Genomic DNA, 17,226 nt, shown 5'->3' on the forward strand with positions numbered 1-17,226 from the left:
TGCCACCTGAGCTAGCCTCTGTTGCGCTTCTTTCTCAGTTCTAGAGGGTAGATTTCTCCGTGTTGCTTTTTCCCCAGGTCTCCACGCACTTCCTTTTATTTTTCCTTAAAAATTGCCACCTGAGCTAGCCTCTGTTGTCCATCTTCGTCGGTTTCAGAGGGTAGATTTCTCACTGTGGCTTTTTTGCCAGGTCTGCACGCCCTTGTGTTTTTTTTCTGCTTAAAGGTTGCAACCTGAGCTAGCTTCTTTTGCCCATGTCCCTCAGTTTCAGAGGGTGGATTTCTCCGTGTTGCTTTTTCCCCAGGCCTCCACGCCCTTGTGTGTTTCTTTTGCTTAACGATTGCCACCTGAGCTAGCCTCTGTTGCCCATCTTCGTCCGTTTCAGAGGGTGGATTTCTCAGTGTTGCCTTTTCCCCAGCTCCCCACGCCCTTGTGTGTTTCTTTTGCTTAAAGATTGCCACCTGAAGCCAGCCTCTCTTGCCCATCTTCCTCAGTTTCAGAGGGTAGATATTTCAGGGTTGCTTTTTCCCCAGGTCTCCACGCCTTTGGGTTTTGTTTTTGCTTAACGATTGCCACCTGAGGTAGCCTCTCTTGCCCATCTTCCTGAGTTTCAGAGGGTAGATATTTCAGGGTTGCTTTGTCCCCAGGGCTCCAAGCCTTTGTGCTTTGTTTTTGCTTAAGGATTGCCACCTGAGGTAGCCTCTCTTGCCCATCTTCCTCAGTTTCAGAGGGTGGATTTCTCCGTGTTGCTTTTTCCCCAGGTCTCCACGCCCTTGTGTGTTTCTTTTGCTTAAAGATTGCCACCTGAGCTAGCCTCTGTTGCCCATCTTCGTCCGTTTCAGAGGGTGGATTTCTCAGTGTTGCCTTTTCGCCAGCTCCCCACGCCCTTGTGTGTTTCTTTTGCTTAAAGATTGTCACCTGAGCTAGGCACTGTTGCCCTGCTTCCTCAGTTTCAGAGGGTACCTTTTTCAGGGTTGCTTTTTCACCGGGTCTCCTCGCCATTGTATTTTTTTATCTTATTTTTTTTGCTTAAAGATTGCCACCTGAGCTAGCCTCTGTTGCGCTTCTTTCTCAGTTCTAGAGGGTAGATTTCTCCGTGTTGCTTTTTCCCCAGGTCTCCACGCACTTCCTTTTATTTTTCCTTAAAAATTGCCACCTGAGCTAGCCTCTGTTGTCCATCTTCGTCGGTTTCAGAGGGTAGATTTCTCACTGTTGCTTTTTTGCCAGGTCTGCACGCCCTTGTGTTTTTTTTCTGCTTAAAGGTTGCAACCTGAGCTAGCTTCTTTTGCCCATGTCCCTCAGTTTCAGAGGGTGGATTTCTCCGTGTTGCTTTTTCCCCAGGCCTCCACGCCCTTGTGTGTTTCTTTTGCTTAAAGATTGCCACCTGAAGCCAGCCTCTCTTGCCCATCTTCCTCAGTTTCAGAGGGTAGATATTTCAGGGTTGCTTTTTCCCCAGGTCTCCAGGCCTTTGTGTTTTGTTTTTGCTTAACGATTGCCACCTGAGCTAGCCTCTCTTGCCCATGTTCCTCAGTTTCAGAGGGTAGATATTTCAGGGTTGCTTTGTCCCCAGGGCTCCACGCCTTTGTGCTTTGTTTTTGCTTAAGGATTGCCACCTGAGGTAGCCTCTCTTGCCCATCTTCCTCAGTTTCAGAGGGTGGATTTCTCCGTGTTGCTTTTTCCCCAGGTCTCCACGCCCTTGTGTGTTTCTTTTGCTTAAAGATTGCCACCTGAGCTAGCCTCTGTTGCCCATCTTCGTCCGTTTCAGAGGGTGGATTTCTCAGTGTTGCCTTTTCGCCAGCTCCCCACGCCCTTGTGTGTTTCTTTTGCTTAAAGATTGTCACCTGAGCTAGGCACTGTTGCCCTGCTTCCTCAGTTTCAGAGGGTACCTTTTTCAGGGTTGCTTTTTGACCGGGTCTCCTCGCCATTGTATTTTTTTATCTTATTTTTTTTGCTTAAAGATTGCCACCTGAGCTAGCCTCTGTTGCGCTTCTTTCTCAGTTCTAGAGGGTAGATTTCTCCGTGTTGCTTTTTCCCCAGGTCTCCACGCACTTCCTTTTATTTTTCCTTAAAAATTGCCACCTGAGCTAGCCTCTGTTGTCCATCTTCGTCGGTTTCAGAGGGTAGATTTCTCACTGTGGCTTTTTTGCCAGGTCTGCACGCCCTTGTGTTTTTTTTCTGCTTAAAGGTTGCAACCTGAGCTAGCTTCTTTTGCCCATGTCCCTCAGTTTCAGAGGGTGGATTTCTCCGTGTTGCTTTTTCCCCAGGCCTCCACGCCCTTGTGTGTTTCTTTTGCTTAACGATTGCCACCTGAGCTAGCCTCTGTTGCCCATCTTCGTCCGTTTCAGAGGGTGGATTTCTCAGTGTTGCCTTTTCCCCAGCTCCCCACGCCCTTGTGTGTTTCTTTTGCTTAAAGATTGCCACCTGAAGACAGCCTCTCTTGCCCATCTTCCTCAGTTTCAGAGGGTAGATATTTCAGGGTTGCTTTGTCCCCAGGGCTCCACGCCTTTGTGCTTTGTTTTTGCTTAAGGATTGCCACCTGAGGTAGCCTCTCTTGCCCATCTTCCTCAGTTTCAGAGGGTGGATTTCTCCGTGTTGCTTTTTCCCCAGGTCTCCACGCCCTTGTGTGTTTCTTTTGCTTAAAGATTGCCACCTGAGCTAGCCTCTGTTGCCCATCTTCGTCCGTTTCAGAGGGTGGATTTCTCAGTGTTGCCTTTTCGCCAGCTCCCCACGCCCTTGTGTGTTTCTTTTGCTTAAAGATTGTCACCTGAGCTAGGCACTGTTGCCCTGCTTCCTCAGTTTCAGAGGGTACCTTTTTCAGGGTTGCTTTTTCACCGTGTCTCCTCGCCATTGTATTTTTTTATCTTATTTTTTTTGCTTAAAGATTGCCACCTGAGCTAGCCTCTGTTGCGCTTCTTTCTCAGTTCTAGAGGGTAGATTTCTCCGTGTTGCTTTTTCCCCAGGTCTCCACGCACTTCCTTTTATTTTTCCTTAAAAATTGCCACCTGAGCTAGCCTCTGTTGTCCATCTTCGTCGGTTTCAGAGGGTAGATTTCTCACTGTGGCTTTTTTGCCAGGTCTGCACGCCCTTGTGTTTTTTTTCTGCTTAAAGGTTGCAACCTGAGCTAGCTTCTTTTGCCCATGTCCCTCAGTTTCAGAGGGTGGATTTCTCCGTGTTGCTTTTTCCCCAGGCCTCCACGCCCTTGTGTGTTTCTTTTGCTTAACGATTGCCACCTGAGCTAGCCTCTGTTGCCCATCTTCGTCCGTTTCAGAGGGTGGATTTCTCAGTGTTGCCTTTTCCCCAGCTCCCCACGCCCTTGTGTGTTTCTTTTGCTTAAAGATTGCCACCTGAAGACAGCCTCTCTTGCCCATCTTCCTCAGTTTCAGAGGGTAGATATTTCAGGGTTGCTTTTTCCCCAGGTCTCCACGCCTTTGGGTTTTGTTTTTGCTTAACGATTGCCACCTGAGGTAGCCTCTCTTGCCCATCTTCCTGAGTTTCAGAGGGTAGATATTTCAGGGTTGCTTTGTCCCCAGGGCTCCACGCCTTTGTGCTTTGTTTTTGCTTAAGGATTGCCACCTGAGCTAGCCTCTGTTGCCCATCTTCGTCCGTTTCAGAGGGTGGATTTCTCAGTGTTGCCTTTTCGCCAGCTCCCCACGCCCTTGTGTGTTTCTTTTGCTTAAAGATTGTCACCTGAGCTAGGCACTGTTGCCCTGCTTCCTCAGTTTCAGAGGGTACCTTTTTCAGGGTTGCTTTTTGACCGGGTCTCCTCGCCATTGTATTTTTTTATCTTATTTTTTTTGCTTAAAGATTGCCACCTGAGCTAGCCTCTGTTGCGCTTCTTTCTCAGTTCTAGAGGGTAGATTTCTCCGTGTTGCTTTTTCCCCAGGTCTCCACGCACTTCCTTTTATTTTTCCTTAAAAATTGCCACCTGAGCTAGCCTCTGTTGTCCATCTTCGTCGGTTTCAGAGGGTAGATTTCTCACTGTTGCTTTTTTGCCAGGTCTGCACGCCCTTGTGTTTTTTTTCTGCTTAAAGGTTGCAACCTGAGCTAGCTTCTTTTGCCCATGTCCCTCAGTTTCAGAGGGTGGATTTCTCCGTGTTGCTTTTTCCCCAGGCCTCCACGCCCTTGTGTGTTTCTTTTGCTTAAAGATTGCCACCTGAAGCCAGCCTCTCTTGCCCATCTTCCTCAGTTTCAGAGGGTAGATATTTCAGGGTTGCTTTTTCCCCAGGTCTCCACGCCTTTGTGTTTTGTTTTTGCTTAACGATTGCCACCTGAGCTAGCCTCTCTTGCCCATGTTCCTCAGTTTCAGAGGGTAGATATTTCAGGGTTGCTTTGTCCCCAGGGCTCCACGCCTTTGTGCTTTGTTTTTGCTTAAGGATTGCCACCTGAGGTAGCCTCTCTTGCCCATCTTCCTCAGTTTCAGAGGGTGGGTTTCTCCGTGTTGCTTTTTCCCCAGGTCTCCACGCCCTTGTGTGTTTCTTTTGCTTAAAGATTGCCACCTGAGCTAGCCTCTGTTGCCCATCTTCGTCCGTTTCAGAGGGTGGATTTCTCAGTGTTGCCTTTTCGCCAGCTCCCCACGCCCTTGTGTGTTTCTTTTGCTTAAAGATTGTCACCTGAGCTAGGCACTGTTGCCCTGCTTCCTCAGTTTCAGAGGGTACCTTTTTCAGGGTTGCTTTTTGACCGGGTCTCCTCGCCATTGTATTTTTTTATCTTATTTTTTTTGCTTAAAGATTGCCACCTGAGCTAGCCTCTGTTGCGCTTCTTTCTCAGTTCTAGAGGGTAGATTTCTCCGTGTTGCTTTTTCCCCAGGTCTCCACGCACTTCCTTTTATTTTTCCTTAAAAATTGCCACCTGAGCTAGCCTCTGTTGTCCATCTTCGTCGGTTTCAGAGGGTAGATTTCTCACTGTGGCTTTTTTGCCAGGTCTGCACGCCCTTGTGTTTTTTTTCTGCTTAAAGGTTGCAACCTGAGCTAGCTTCTTTTGCCCATGTCCCTCAGTTTCAGAGGGTGGATTTCTCCGTGTTGCTTTTTCCCCAGGCCTCCACGCCCTTGTGTGTTTCTTTTGCTTAACGATTGCCACCTGAGCTAGCCTCTGTTGCCCATCTTCGTCCGTTTCAGAGGGTGGATTTCTCAGTGTTGCCTTTTCCCCAGCTCCCCACGCCCTTGTGTGTTTCTTTTGCTTAAAGATTGCCACCTGAAGACAGCCTCTCTTGCCCATCTTCCTCAGTTTCAGAGGGTAGATATTTCAGGGTTGCTTTGTCCCCAGGGCTCCACGCCTTTGTGCTTTGTTTTTGCTTAAGGATTGCCACCTGAGGTAGCCTCTCTTGCCCATCTTCCTCAGTTTCAGAGGGTGGATTTCTCCGTGTTGCTTTTTCCCCAGGTCTCCACGCCCTTGTGTGTTTCTTTTGCTTAAAGATTGCCACCTGAGCTAGCCTCTGTTGCCCATCTTCGTCCGTTTCAGAGGGTGGATTTCTCAGTGTTGCCTTTTCGCCAGCTCCCCACGCCCTTGTGTGTTTCTTTTGCTTAAAGATTGTCACCTGAGCTAGGCACTGTTGCCCTGCTTCCTCAGTTTCAGAGGGTACCTTTTTCAGGGTTGCTTTTTCACCGTGTCTCCTCGCCATTGTATTTTTTTATCTTATTTTTTTTGCTTAAAGATTGCCACCTGAGCTAGCCTCTGTTGCGCTTCTTTCTCAGTTCTAGAGGGTAGATTTCTCCGTGTTGCTTTTTCCCCAGGTCTCCACGCACTTCCTTTTATTTTTCCTTAAAAATTGCCACCTGAGCTAGCCTCTGTTGTCCATCTTCGTCGGTTTCAGAGGGTAGATTTCTCACTGTGGCTTTTTTGCCAGGTCTGCACGCCCTTGTGTTTTTTTTCTGCTTAAAGGTTGCAACCTGAGCTAGCTTCTTTTGCCCATGTCCCTCAGTTTCAGAGGGTGGATTTCTCCGTGTTGCTTTTTCCCCAGGCCTCCACGCCCTTGTGTGTTTCTTTTGCTTAACGATTGCCACCTGAGCTAGCCTCTGTTGCCCATCTTCGTCCGTTTCAGAGGGTGGATTTCTCAGTGTTGCCTTTTCCCCAGCTCCCCACGCCCTTGTGTGTTTCTTTTGCTTAAAGATTGCCACCTGAAGACAGCCTCTCTTGCCCATCTTCCTCAGTTTCAGAGGGTAGATATTTCAGGGTTGCTTTTTCCCCAGGTCTCCACGCCTTTGGGTTTTGTTTTTGCTTAACGATTGCCACCTGAGGTAGCCTCTCTTGCCCATCTTCCTGAGTTTCAGAGGGTAGATATTTCAGGGTTGCTTTGTCCCCAGGGCTCCACGCCTTTGTGCTTTGTTTTTGCTTAAGGATTGCCACCTGAGGTAGCCTCTCTTGCCCATCTTCCTCAGTTTCAGAGGGTGGATTTCTCCGTGTTGCCTTTTCGCCAGCTCCCCACGCCCTTGTGTGTTTCTTTTGCTTAAAGATTGTCACCTGAGCTAGGCACTGTTGCCCTGCTTCCTCAGTTTCAGAGGGTACCTTTTTCAGGGTTGCTTTTTGACCGGGTCTCCTCGCCATTGTATTTTTTTATCTTATTTTTTTTGCTTAAAGATTGCCACCTGAGCTAGCCTCTGTTGCGCTTCTTTCTCAGTTCTAGAGGGTAGATTTCTCCGTGTTGCTTTTTCCCCAGGTCTCCACGCACTTCCTTTTATTTTTCCTTAAAAATTGCCACCTGAGCTAGCCTCTGTTGTCCATCTTCGTCGGTTTCAGAGGGTAGATTTCTCACTGTGGCTTTTTTGCCAGGTCTGCACGCCCTTGTGTTTTTTTTCTGCTTAAAGGTTGCAACCTGAGCTAGCTTCTTTTGCCCATGTCCCTCAGTTTCAGAGGGTGGATTTCTCCGTGTTGCTTTTTCCCCAGGCCTCCACGCCCTTGTGTGTTTCTTTTGCTTAAAGATTGCCACCTGAAGCCAGCCTCTCTTGCCCATCTTCCTCAGTTTCAGAGGGTAGATATTTCAGGGTTGCTTTTTCCCCAGGTCTCCACGCCTTTGTGTTTTGTTTTTGCTTAACGATTGCCACCTGAGCTAGCCTCTCTTGCCCATGTTCCTCAGTTTCAGAGGGTAGATATTTCAGGGTTGCTTTGTCCCCAGGGCTCCACGCCTTTGTGCTTTGTTTTTGCTTAAGGATTGCCACCTGAGGTAGCCTCTCTTGCCCATCTTCCTCAGTTTCAGAGGGTGGATTTCTCCGTGTTGCTTTTTCCCCAGGTCTCCACGCCCTTGTGTGTTTCTTTTGCTTAAAGATTGCCACCTGAGCTAGCCTCTGTTGCCCATCTTCGTCCGTTTCAGAGGGTGGATTTCTCAGTGTTGCCTTTTCGCCAGCTCCCCACGCCCTTGTGTGTTTCTTTTGCTTAAAGATTGTCACCTGAGCTAGGCACTGTTGCCCTGCTTCCTCAGTTTCAGAGGGTACCTTTTTCAGGGTTGCTTTTTGACCGGGTCTCCTCGCCATTGTATTTTTTTATCTTATTTTTTTTGCTTAAAGATTGCCACCTGAGCTAGCCTCTGTTGCGCTTCTTTCTCAGTTCTAGAGGGTAGATTTCTCCGTGTTGCTTTTTCCCCAGGTCTCCACGCACTTCCTTTTATTTTTCCTTAAAAATTGCCACCTGAGCTAGCCTCTGTTGTCCATCTTCGTCGGTTTCAGAGGGTAGATTTCTCACTGTGGCTTTTTTGCCAGGTCTGCACGCCCTTGTGTTTTTTTTCTGCTTAAAGGTTGCAACCTGAGCTAGCTTCTTTTGCCCATGTCCCTCAGTTTCAGAGGGTGGATTTCTCCGTGTTGCTTTTTCCCCAGGCCTCCACGCCCTTGTGTGTTTCTTTTGCTTAACGATTGCCACCTGAGCTAGCCTCTGTTGCCCATCTTCGTCCGTTTCAGAGGGTGGATTTCTCAGTGTTGCCTTTTCCCCAGCTCCCCACGCCCTTGTGTGTTTCTTTTGCTTAAAGATTGCCACCTGAAGACAGCCTCTCTTGCCCATCTTCCTCAGTTTCAGAGGGTAGATATTTCAGGGTTGCTTTGTCCCCAGGGCTCCACGCCTTTGTGCTTTGTTTTTGCTTAAGGATTGCCACCTGAGGTAGCCTCTCTTGCCCATCTTCCTCAGTTTCAGAGGGTGGATTTCTCCGTGTTGCTTTTTCCCCAGGTCTCCACGCCCTTGTGTGTTTCTTTTGCTTAAAGATTGCCACCTGAGCTAGCCTCTGTTGCCCATCTTCGTCCGTTTCAGAGGGTGGATTTCTCAGTGTTGCCTTTTCGCCAGCTCCCCACGCCCTTGTGTGTTTCTTTTGCTTAAAGATTGTCACCTGAGCTAGGCACTGTTGCCCTGCTTCCTCAGTTTCAGAGGGTACCTTTTTCAGGGTTGCTTTTTCACCGTGTCTCCTCGCCATTGTATTTTTTTATCTTATTTTTTTTGCTTAAAGATTGCCACCTGAGCTAGCCTCTGTTGCGCTTCTTTCTCAGTTCTAGAGGGTAGATTTCTCCGTGTTGCTTTTTCCCCAGGTCTCCACGCACTTCCTTTTATTTTTCCTTAAAAATTGCCACCTGAGCTAGCCTCTGTTGTCCATCTTCGTCGGTTTCAGAGGGTAGATTTCTCACTGTGGCTTTTTTGCCAGGTCTGCACGCCCTTGTGTTTTTTTTCTGCTTAAAGGTTGCAACCTGAGCTAGCTTCTTTTGCCCATGTCCCTCAGTTTCAGAGGGTGGATTTCTCCGTGTTGCTTTTTCCCCAGGCCTCCACGCCCTTGTGTGTTTCTTTTGCTTAACGATTGCCACCTGAGCTAGCCTCTGTTGCCCATCTTCGTCCGTTTCAGAGGGTGGATTTCTCAGTGTTGCCTTTTCCCCAGCTCCCCACGCCCTTGTGTGTTTCTTTTGCTTAAAGATTGCCACCTGAAGCCAGCCTCTCTTGCCCATCTTCCTCAGTTTCAGAGGCTAGATATTTCAGGGTTGCTTTTTCCCCAGGTCTCCACGCCTTTGGGTTTTGTTTTTGCTTAACGATTGCCACCTGAGCTAGCCTCTCTTGCCCATCTTCGTCCGTTTCAGAGGGTGGATTTCTCAGTGTTGCCTTTTCCCCAGCTCCCCACGCCCTTGTGTGTTTCTTTTGCTTAAAGATTGCCACCTGAAGCCAGCCTCTCTTGCCCATCTTCCTCAGTTTCAGAGGGTAGATATTTCAGGGTTGCTTTTTCCCCAGGTCTCCACGCCTTTGTGTTTTGTTTTTGATTAACGATTGCCACCTGAGCTAGCCTCTCTTGCCCATGTTCCTCAGTTTCAGAGGGTAGATATTTCAGGGTTGCTTTGTCCCCAGGGCTCCACGCCTTTGTGCTTTGTTTTTGCTTAAGGATTGCCACCTGAGGTAGCCTCTCTTGCCCATCTTCCTCAGTTTCAGAGGGTGGATTTCTCCGTGTTGCTTTTTCCCCAGGTCTCCACGCACTTCCTTTTATTTTTCCTTAAAAATTGCCACCTGAGCTAGCCTCTGTTGTCCATCTTCGTCGGTTTCAGAGGGTAGATTTCTCACTGTTGCTTTTTTGCCAGGTCTGCACGCCCTTGTGTTTTTTTTCTGCTTAAAGGTTGCAACCTGAGCTAGCTTCTTTTGCCCATGTCCCTCAGTTTCAGAGGGTGGATTTCTCCGTGTTGCTTTTTCCCCAGGCCTCCACGCCCTTGTGTGTTTCTTTTGCTTAACGATTGCCACCTGAGCTAGCCTCTGTTGCCCATCTTCGTCCGTTTCAGAGGGTGGATTTCTCAGTGTTGCCTTTTCCCCAGCTCCCCACGCCCTTGTGTGTTTCTTTTGCTTAAAGATTGCCACCTGAAGCCAGCCTCTCTTGCCCATCTTCCTCAGTTTCAGAGGGTAGATATTTCAGGGTTGCTTTTTCCCCAGGTCTCCACGCCTTTGTGTTTTGTTTTTGATTAACGATTGCCACCTGAGCTAGCCTCTCTTGCCCATGTTCCTCAGTTTCAGAGGGTAGATATTTCAGGGTTGCTTTGTCCCCAGGGCTCCACGCCTTTGTGCTTTGTTTTTGCTTAAGGATTGCCACCTGAGGTAGCCTCTCTTGCCCATCTTCCTCAGTTTCAGAGGGTGGATTTCTCCGTGTTGCTTTTTCCCCAGGTCTCCACGCACTTCCTTTTATTTTTCCTTAAAAATTGCCACCTGAGCTAGCCTCTGTTGTCCATCTTCGTCGGTTTCAGAGGGTAGATTTCTCACTGTTGCTTTTTTGCCAGGTCTGCACGCCCATGTGTTTTTTTTCTGCTTAAAGGTTGCAACCTGAGCTAGCTTCTTTTGCCCATGTCCCTCAGTTTCAGAGGGTGGATTTCTCCGTGTTGCTTTTTCCCCAGGCCTCCACGCCCTTGTGTGTTTCTTTTGCTTAAAGATTGCCACCTGAAGCCAGCCTCTCTTGCCCATCTTCCTCAGTTTCAGAGGGTAGATATTTCAGGGTTGCTTTTTCCCCAGGTCTCCACGCCTTTGTGTTTTGTTTTTGCTTAACGATTGCCACCTGAGCTAGCCTCTCTTGCCCATGTTCCTCAGTTTCAGAGGGTAGATATTTCAGGGTTGCTTTGTCCCCAGGGCTCCACGCCTTTGTGCTTTGTTTTTGCTTAAGGATTGCCACCTGAGGTAGCCTCTCTTGCCCATCTTCCTCAGTTTCAGAGGGTGGATTTCTCCGTGTTGCTTTTTCCCCAGGTCTCCACGCCCTTGTGTGTTTCTTTTGCTTAACGATTGCCACCTGAGCTAGCCTCTGTTGCCCATCTTCGTCCGTTTCAGAGGGTGGATTTCTCAGTGTTGCCTTTTCGCCAGCTCCCCACGCCCTTGTGTGTTTCTTTTGCTTAAAGATTGTCACCTGAGCTAGGCACTGTTGCCCTGCTTCCTCAGTTTCAGAGGGTACCTTTTTCAGGGTTGCTTTTTCACCGGGTCTCCTCGCCATTGTATTTTTTTATTTTATTTTTTTTGCTTAAAGATTGCCACCTGAGCTAGCCTCTGTTGCGCTTCTTTCTCAGTTCTAGAGGGTAGATTTCTCCGTGTTGCTTTTTCCCCAGGTCTCCACGCACTTCCTTTTATTTTTCCTTAAAAATTGCCACCTGAGCTAGCCTCTGTGGTCCATCTTCGTCGGTTTCAGAGGGTAGATTTCTCCGTGTTGCTTTTTCCCCAGGTCTCCACGCACTTCCTTTTATTTTTCCTTAAAAATTGCCACCTGAGCTAGCCTCTGTTGTCCATCTTCGTCGGTATCAGAGGGTAGATTTCTCACTGTTGCCTTTTTGCCAGGTCTGCACGCCCTTGTGTTTTTTTTCTGCTTAAAGGTTGCAACCTGAGCTAGCTTCCTTTGCCCATGTTCCTCAGTTTCAGAGGGTGGATTTCTCCGTGTTGCTTTTTGCCCAGGCCTCCACGCCCTTGTGTGTTTCTTTTGCTTAACGATTGCCACCTGAGCTAGCCTCTGTTGCCCATCTTCGTCCGTTTCAGAGGGTGGATTTCTCAGTGTTGCCTTTTCGCCAGCTCCCCACGCCCTTGTGTGTTTCTTTTGCTTAAAGATTGCCACCTGAAGCCAGCCTCTCTTGCCCATCTTCCTCAGTTTCAGAGGGTAGATATTTCAGGGTTGCTTTTTCCCCAGGTCTCCACGCCTTTGGGTTTTGTTTTTGCTTAACGATTGCCACCTGAGCTAGCCTCTCTTGCCCATCTTCGTCCGTTTCAGAGGGTGGATTTCTCAGTGTTGCCTTTTCCCCAGCTCCCCACGCCCTTGTGTGTTTCTTTTGCTTAAAGATTGCCACCTGAAGCCAGCCTCTCTTGCCCATCTTCCTCAGTTTCAGAGGGTAGATATTTCAGGGTTGCTTTTTCCCCAGGTCTCCACGCCTTTGTGTTTTGTTTTTGCTTAACGAGTGCCACCTGAGCTAGCCTCTCTTGCCCATCTTCCTCAGTTTCAGAGGGTAGATATTTCAGGGTTTCTTTGTCCCCAGGGCTCCACGCCTTTGTGCTTTGTTTTTGCTTAAGGATTGCCACCTGAGGTAGCCTCTCTTGCCCATCTTCCTCAGTTTCAGAGGGTGGATTTCTCCGTGTTGCTTTTTCCCCAGGTCTCCACGCCCTTGTGTGTTTCTTTTGCTTAAAGATTGCCACCTGAGCTAGCCTCTGTTGCCCATCTTCGTCCGTTTCAGAGGGTGGATTTCTCAGTGTTACCTTTTCGCCAGCTCCCCACGCCCTTGTGTGTTTCTTTTGCTTAAAGATTGTCACCTGAGCTAGGCACTGTTGCCCTGCTTCCTCAGTTTCAGAGGGTACCTTTTTCAGGGTTGCTTTTTGACCGGGTCTCCTCGCCATTGTATTTTTTTATTTTATTTTTTTTGCTTAAAGATTGCCACCTGAGCTAGCCTCTGTTGCGCTTCTTTCTCAGTTCTAGAGGGTAGATTTCTCCGTGTTGCTTTTTCCCCAGGTCTCCACGCACTTCCTTTTATTTTTCCTTAAAAATTGCCACCTGAGCTAGCCTCTGTGGTCCATCTTCGTCGGTTTCAGAGGGTAGATTTCTCACTGTTGCTTTTTTGCCAGGTCTGCACGCCCTTGTGTTTTTTTTCTGCTTAAAGGTTGCAACCTGAGCTAGCTTCTTTTGCCCATGTTCCTCAGTTTCAGAGGGTGGATTTCTCCGTGTTGCTTTTTCCCCAGGCCTCCACGCCCTTGTGTGTTTCTTTTGCTTAACGATTGCCACCTGAGCTAGCCTCTGTTGCCCATCTTCGTCCGTTTCAGAGGGTGGATTTCTCAGTGTTGCCTTTTCCCCAGCTCCCCACGCCCTTGTGTGTTTCTTTTGCTTAAAGATTGCCACCTGAAGCCAGCCTCTCTTGCCCATGTTCCTCAGTTTCAGAGGGTAGATATTTCAGGGTTGCTTTTTCCCCAGGTCTCCACGCCTTTGGGTTTTGTTTTTGCTTAACGATTGCCACCTGAGCTAGCCTCTGTTGCCCATCTTCGTCCGTTTCAGAGGGTGGATTTCTCAGTGTTGCCTTTTCCCCAGCTCCCCACGCCCTTGTGTGTTTCTTTTGCTTAAAGATTGCCACCTGAAGCCAGCCTCTCTTGCCCATCTTCCTCAGTTTCAGAGGGTAGATATTTCAGGGTTGCTTTTTCCCCAGGTCTCCACGCCTTTGTGTTTTGTTTTTGATTAACGATTGCCACCTGAGCTAGCCTCTCTTGCCCATGTTCCTCAGTTTCAGAGGGTAGATATTTCAGGGTTGCTTTGTCCCCAGGGCTCCACGCCTTTGTGCTTTGTTTTTGCTTAAGGATTGCCACCTGAGGTAGCCTCTCTTGCCCATCTTCCTCAGTTTCAGAGGGTGGATTTCTCCGTGTTGCTTTTTCCCCAGGTCTCCACGCACTTCCTTTTATTTTTCCTTAAAAATTGCCACCTGAGCTAGCCTCTGTTGTCCATCTTCGTCGGTTTCAGAGGGTAGATTTCTCACTGTTGCTTTTTTGCCAGGTCTGCACGCCCTTGTGTTTTTTTTCTGCTTAAAGGTTGCAACCTGAGCTAGCTTCTTTTGCCCATGTCCCTCAGTTTCAGAGGGTGGATTTCTCCGTGTTGCTTTTTCCCCAGGCCTCCACGCCCTTGTGTGTTTCTTTTGCTTAACGATTGCCACCTGAGCTAGCCTCTGTTGCCCATCTTCGTCCGTTTCAGAGGGTGGATTTCTCAGTGTTGCCTTTTCCCCAGCTCCCCACGCCCTTGTGTGTTTCTTTTGCTTAAAGATTGCCACCTGAAGCCAGCCTCTCTTGCCCATCTTCCTCAGTTTCAGAGGGTAGATATTTCAGGGTTGCTTTGTCCCCAGGGCTCCACGCCTTTGTGCTTTGTTTTTGCTTAAGGATTGCCACCTGAGGTAGCCTCTCTTGCCCATCTTCCTCAGTTTCAGAGGGTGGATTTCTCCGTGTTGCTTTTTCCCCAGGTCTCCACGCACTTCCTTTTATTTTTCCTTAAAAATTGCCACCTGAGCTAGCCTCTGTTGTCCATCTTCGTCGGTTTCAGAGGGTAGATTTCTCACTGTTGCTTTTTTGCCAGGTCTGCACGCCCTTGTGTTTTTTTTCTGCTTAAAGGTTGCAACCTGAGCTAGCTTCTTTTGCCCATGTCCCTCAGTTTCAGAGGGTGGATTTCTCCGTGTTGCTTTTTCCCCAGGCCTCCACGCCCTTGTGTGTTTCTTTTGCTTAACGATTGCCACCTGAGCTAGCCTCTGTTGCCCATCTTCGTCCGTTTCAGAGGGTGGATTTCTCAGTGTTGCCTTTTCCCCAGCTCCCCACGCCCTTGTGTGTTTCTTTTGCTTAAAGATTGCCACCTGAAGCCAGCCTCTCTTGCCCATCTTCCTCAGTTTCAGAGGGTAGATATTTCAGGGTTGCTTTTTCCCCAGGTCTCCACGCCTTTGTATTTTTTTATCTTATTTTTTTTGCTTAAAGATTGCCACCTGAGCTAGCCTCTGTTGCGCTTCTTTCTCAGTTCTAGAGGGTAGATTTCTCCGTGTTGCTTTTTCCCCAGGTCTCCACGCACTTCCTTTTATTTTTTTCCTTAAAAATTGCCACCTGAGCTAGCCCCTGTTGCCCATCTTCGTCGGTTTCAGAGGGTAGATTTCTCAGTGTTGATTTTTCCCCATTTCTCCACGCCCTCTTGCTTTTTTTTTTTTATTTCCTTAAATGTCGGCGCCTGAGCTAGCTTCTTTTGCCCATCTTCGTCAGTTTCAGCGGGTAGACTCTCCGCCTGCCTTCGACAGGCCCTCTGGACTGGAAAGCTTTCCTCCTCCCGTCATCACGGTCCTTCTCGGATGACGTGCCTGGTTTCGGTTTGACCGTCCCCGCCCGCCCTGATTTTCTAAGTCCTCCCGGGAACCCCGGGGGCGCTCCAGCCGCTCCGGGAAGCGGCGGCCTCCCGGCCGCACCGGCCCAGCCCGGCCCGGGCCGCCCCCTGGCCTCTCTGGGGGGAACTCTCCCCTTCCCCTTCCCGGTGATCGCCCGAGAAACCTTTTCCGAGTCCCCCTCCTGCGGCTGGGGCTGCGCCTTGGCGGCCGGGAGCCCGCGGGCGGACGCCCCGGGGCCGCACTGGGCCGGGAGGCTGGGTCCGAGGGGGCTCCGGGACGGGATCGGGCGGCCCGGCGGCCCGGCTGTGCTCCCCGGCGGGCCCGCGCTCCGGCTCCGTCCCGCTGAGGCGGTCGTCGGTCGCCGGGTGCCACCTGGCGGCCGCTTTTATATCGTCTCTTTCCTCCGGAGCTCCGGCGACGCGGGCCAAGGGACGGGACTCGGCCGCGGTGACCGAGGCAGAGTCCCGGGAGGCCGGCGTCGCTGGCGGGATCTGGCCCGGTGGCGCCGGGGCGTGAGCGCGACGCCCGCTCGCCGGAGATTGGAGGTGCAGGCTACTGAGGGAGGTGGCTGTCGCCGCGCCGCCCGGTGCCGGCCGGGGTGTGGGGCCTCCCGGACGGGTCGACCAGCAGCCGCCGGTGCCCCTCCGTCCCCGGGAGGGGGTGGGGGGCCGCCGCGGGGGAACGGGCGAGGGAGCTCGTCCCGTGCCCGGCCGTCGTCCCGAGGGCGGCCCGGTGGTCGGGCCTTCCGCGTCGCCGATCCCCTTTCCGCGCCCCGCTCCGGAGGTGGGCGACCGGCCGGGGCCTTGCGGGGGAGGCCCGTGGAGGGCGCGACGGGCTCGGCCGCCGGGCTGGCCTTTTCCCCACTGGTCTTCCGAGTCGACCGGCTCTGGCGGTGGGGACCGGGCCCGGTCCTCGGATGCCTCCTCCTCCGTGGCAGTTTTTTTTTCCAAGTCCCGCCCTGGAGAAGAGCGTGGACCGGCCCCGGGAGCCCTCGAGGGCGGGCCGGGGAGGGCGTCCCCGGCCCGCACGCGTGCCCGGGGTGGGTCCGGGCCGTCGGACCGGACTTCTCTCTCCGAGTTTCGCGGGTCGCGTCTTTGTCCGGAGGCGGGAGGGGGCCGGCTCGAGGCGTAGGTGGAGCCCCGGCTGAGGGACGGGAGCCACGGTCCCGCCCCGGGCCCGGTCGCCGGAGGCGCCTCCGCGGAATTCTTTTCTAAGTCCTGACCCGGCGACTCAGAGGGAGGGACCGACCGGTCCCGGCCCGCGCGGGCGGCCCGGGGAGGCTGTCCCCGGCTCCCCCTGCCGCCACGCTTCTGGGGTCGACCAGATGGCCCCGGGAGCTCCGGGCCTGGTGGCGATGGGGTCGTGCTTGGGGTCTGGTGGCCGTGGCCGTGATCCAGGGGTTCCCCTGGTGATCCGTGGGTGGGCCCCGTCTCCGGGCGCGGCGATTCTTGCCCCCGAATGGGTGGTTTTGTGCCGCCAGATAAGTGCTGACACGCTCTGCTCGGGTGACAGTCGCCCGAGAGCTTCCGGGTGCCTGGATGCGTGTGCGGGGAGGGCTCCGGGCTCTGGCCGAGAACCGGACGCCCGTTTCCACCCCCGCCGCTTGAGCCGCCCGCTGGGGCCTGCGCGCCGGCTCTTGTGCGTTCCAGGCGCCCCCACGACCGTGGTGCCACCTCCGGTCTCTGGTACCCGAGGGCGGCGGGGTTAGGGGCGCGGGGTCCTCTACCACGTGCACTCCCTGCCGCCGGCACCCGGGTGCGGTCGCGACTTACCCCATCCCACCGGCTCCGTGCCAGTGCGTGTCAGGCGTTCTCGTCCTGGGGTCGTCGCCCGCGCTTGCTGGAGGAGGAGAGGGGTCGGTGAGGCTGAAGCAGGCTCCTCCGCTCGCTGTCCTCGCCGGCCTTCCCTTGCTCGGGGGTCCCTCGCGTTATGCTGCCGACCGATGTGGTGATGCTGTGCTCTCCCGGGCCGGGCCTAAGCCGTGCCAGACGAGGGACGGACGTTCATGGCGAACGGGACCGCTCTTCTCGCTCTGCCCGCGGGTCCCCTCGCCCGTTCTCCCCCGCTGCGAGTGGCGTGTGGGAGGCGGCAGGGGTGCGGAATCCGGCCCGACCTCGCTCCCCCGCCCCGTGCCTCGTGGCGTGGGCGGTGTCGGGGTCTCCGTGACGCGGCGGATGCTCTGCCTGTGCCTCTTGGCTGTGTCTCGCGGGCGGCCGTCCCCGCGGTGGGGCGGGCCGTGTTGCCGCCGCGCCGCGCGCCTTCCCGGGCGCGTGAGCGCGTTCCCCAGGCCGTTGGCGGTGCCCCTGGAGCGTTCCAGGTCGTCCCTCAGGCGCCCGAGGCCGAGTGGCGGTGTCGTTCCCTGTTCCCGTCGGCCTCCTCAGGTAACCACTGCGCTGGTGTGTCTGAGGAGCGGGGGGGTCGAGTCGGTAAGGGAGGCGTGCCCCTCGTC

The sequence above is a fragment of the Equus asinus genome, unplaced genomic scaffold (genome assembly GCF_041296235.1).
Source record: "Equus asinus isolate D_3611 breed Donkey unplaced genomic scaffold, EquAss-T2T_v2 contig_25, whole genome shotgun sequence".
Lineage (NCBI taxonomy): Eukaryota > Metazoa > Chordata > Mammalia > Perissodactyla > Equidae > Equus > Equus asinus.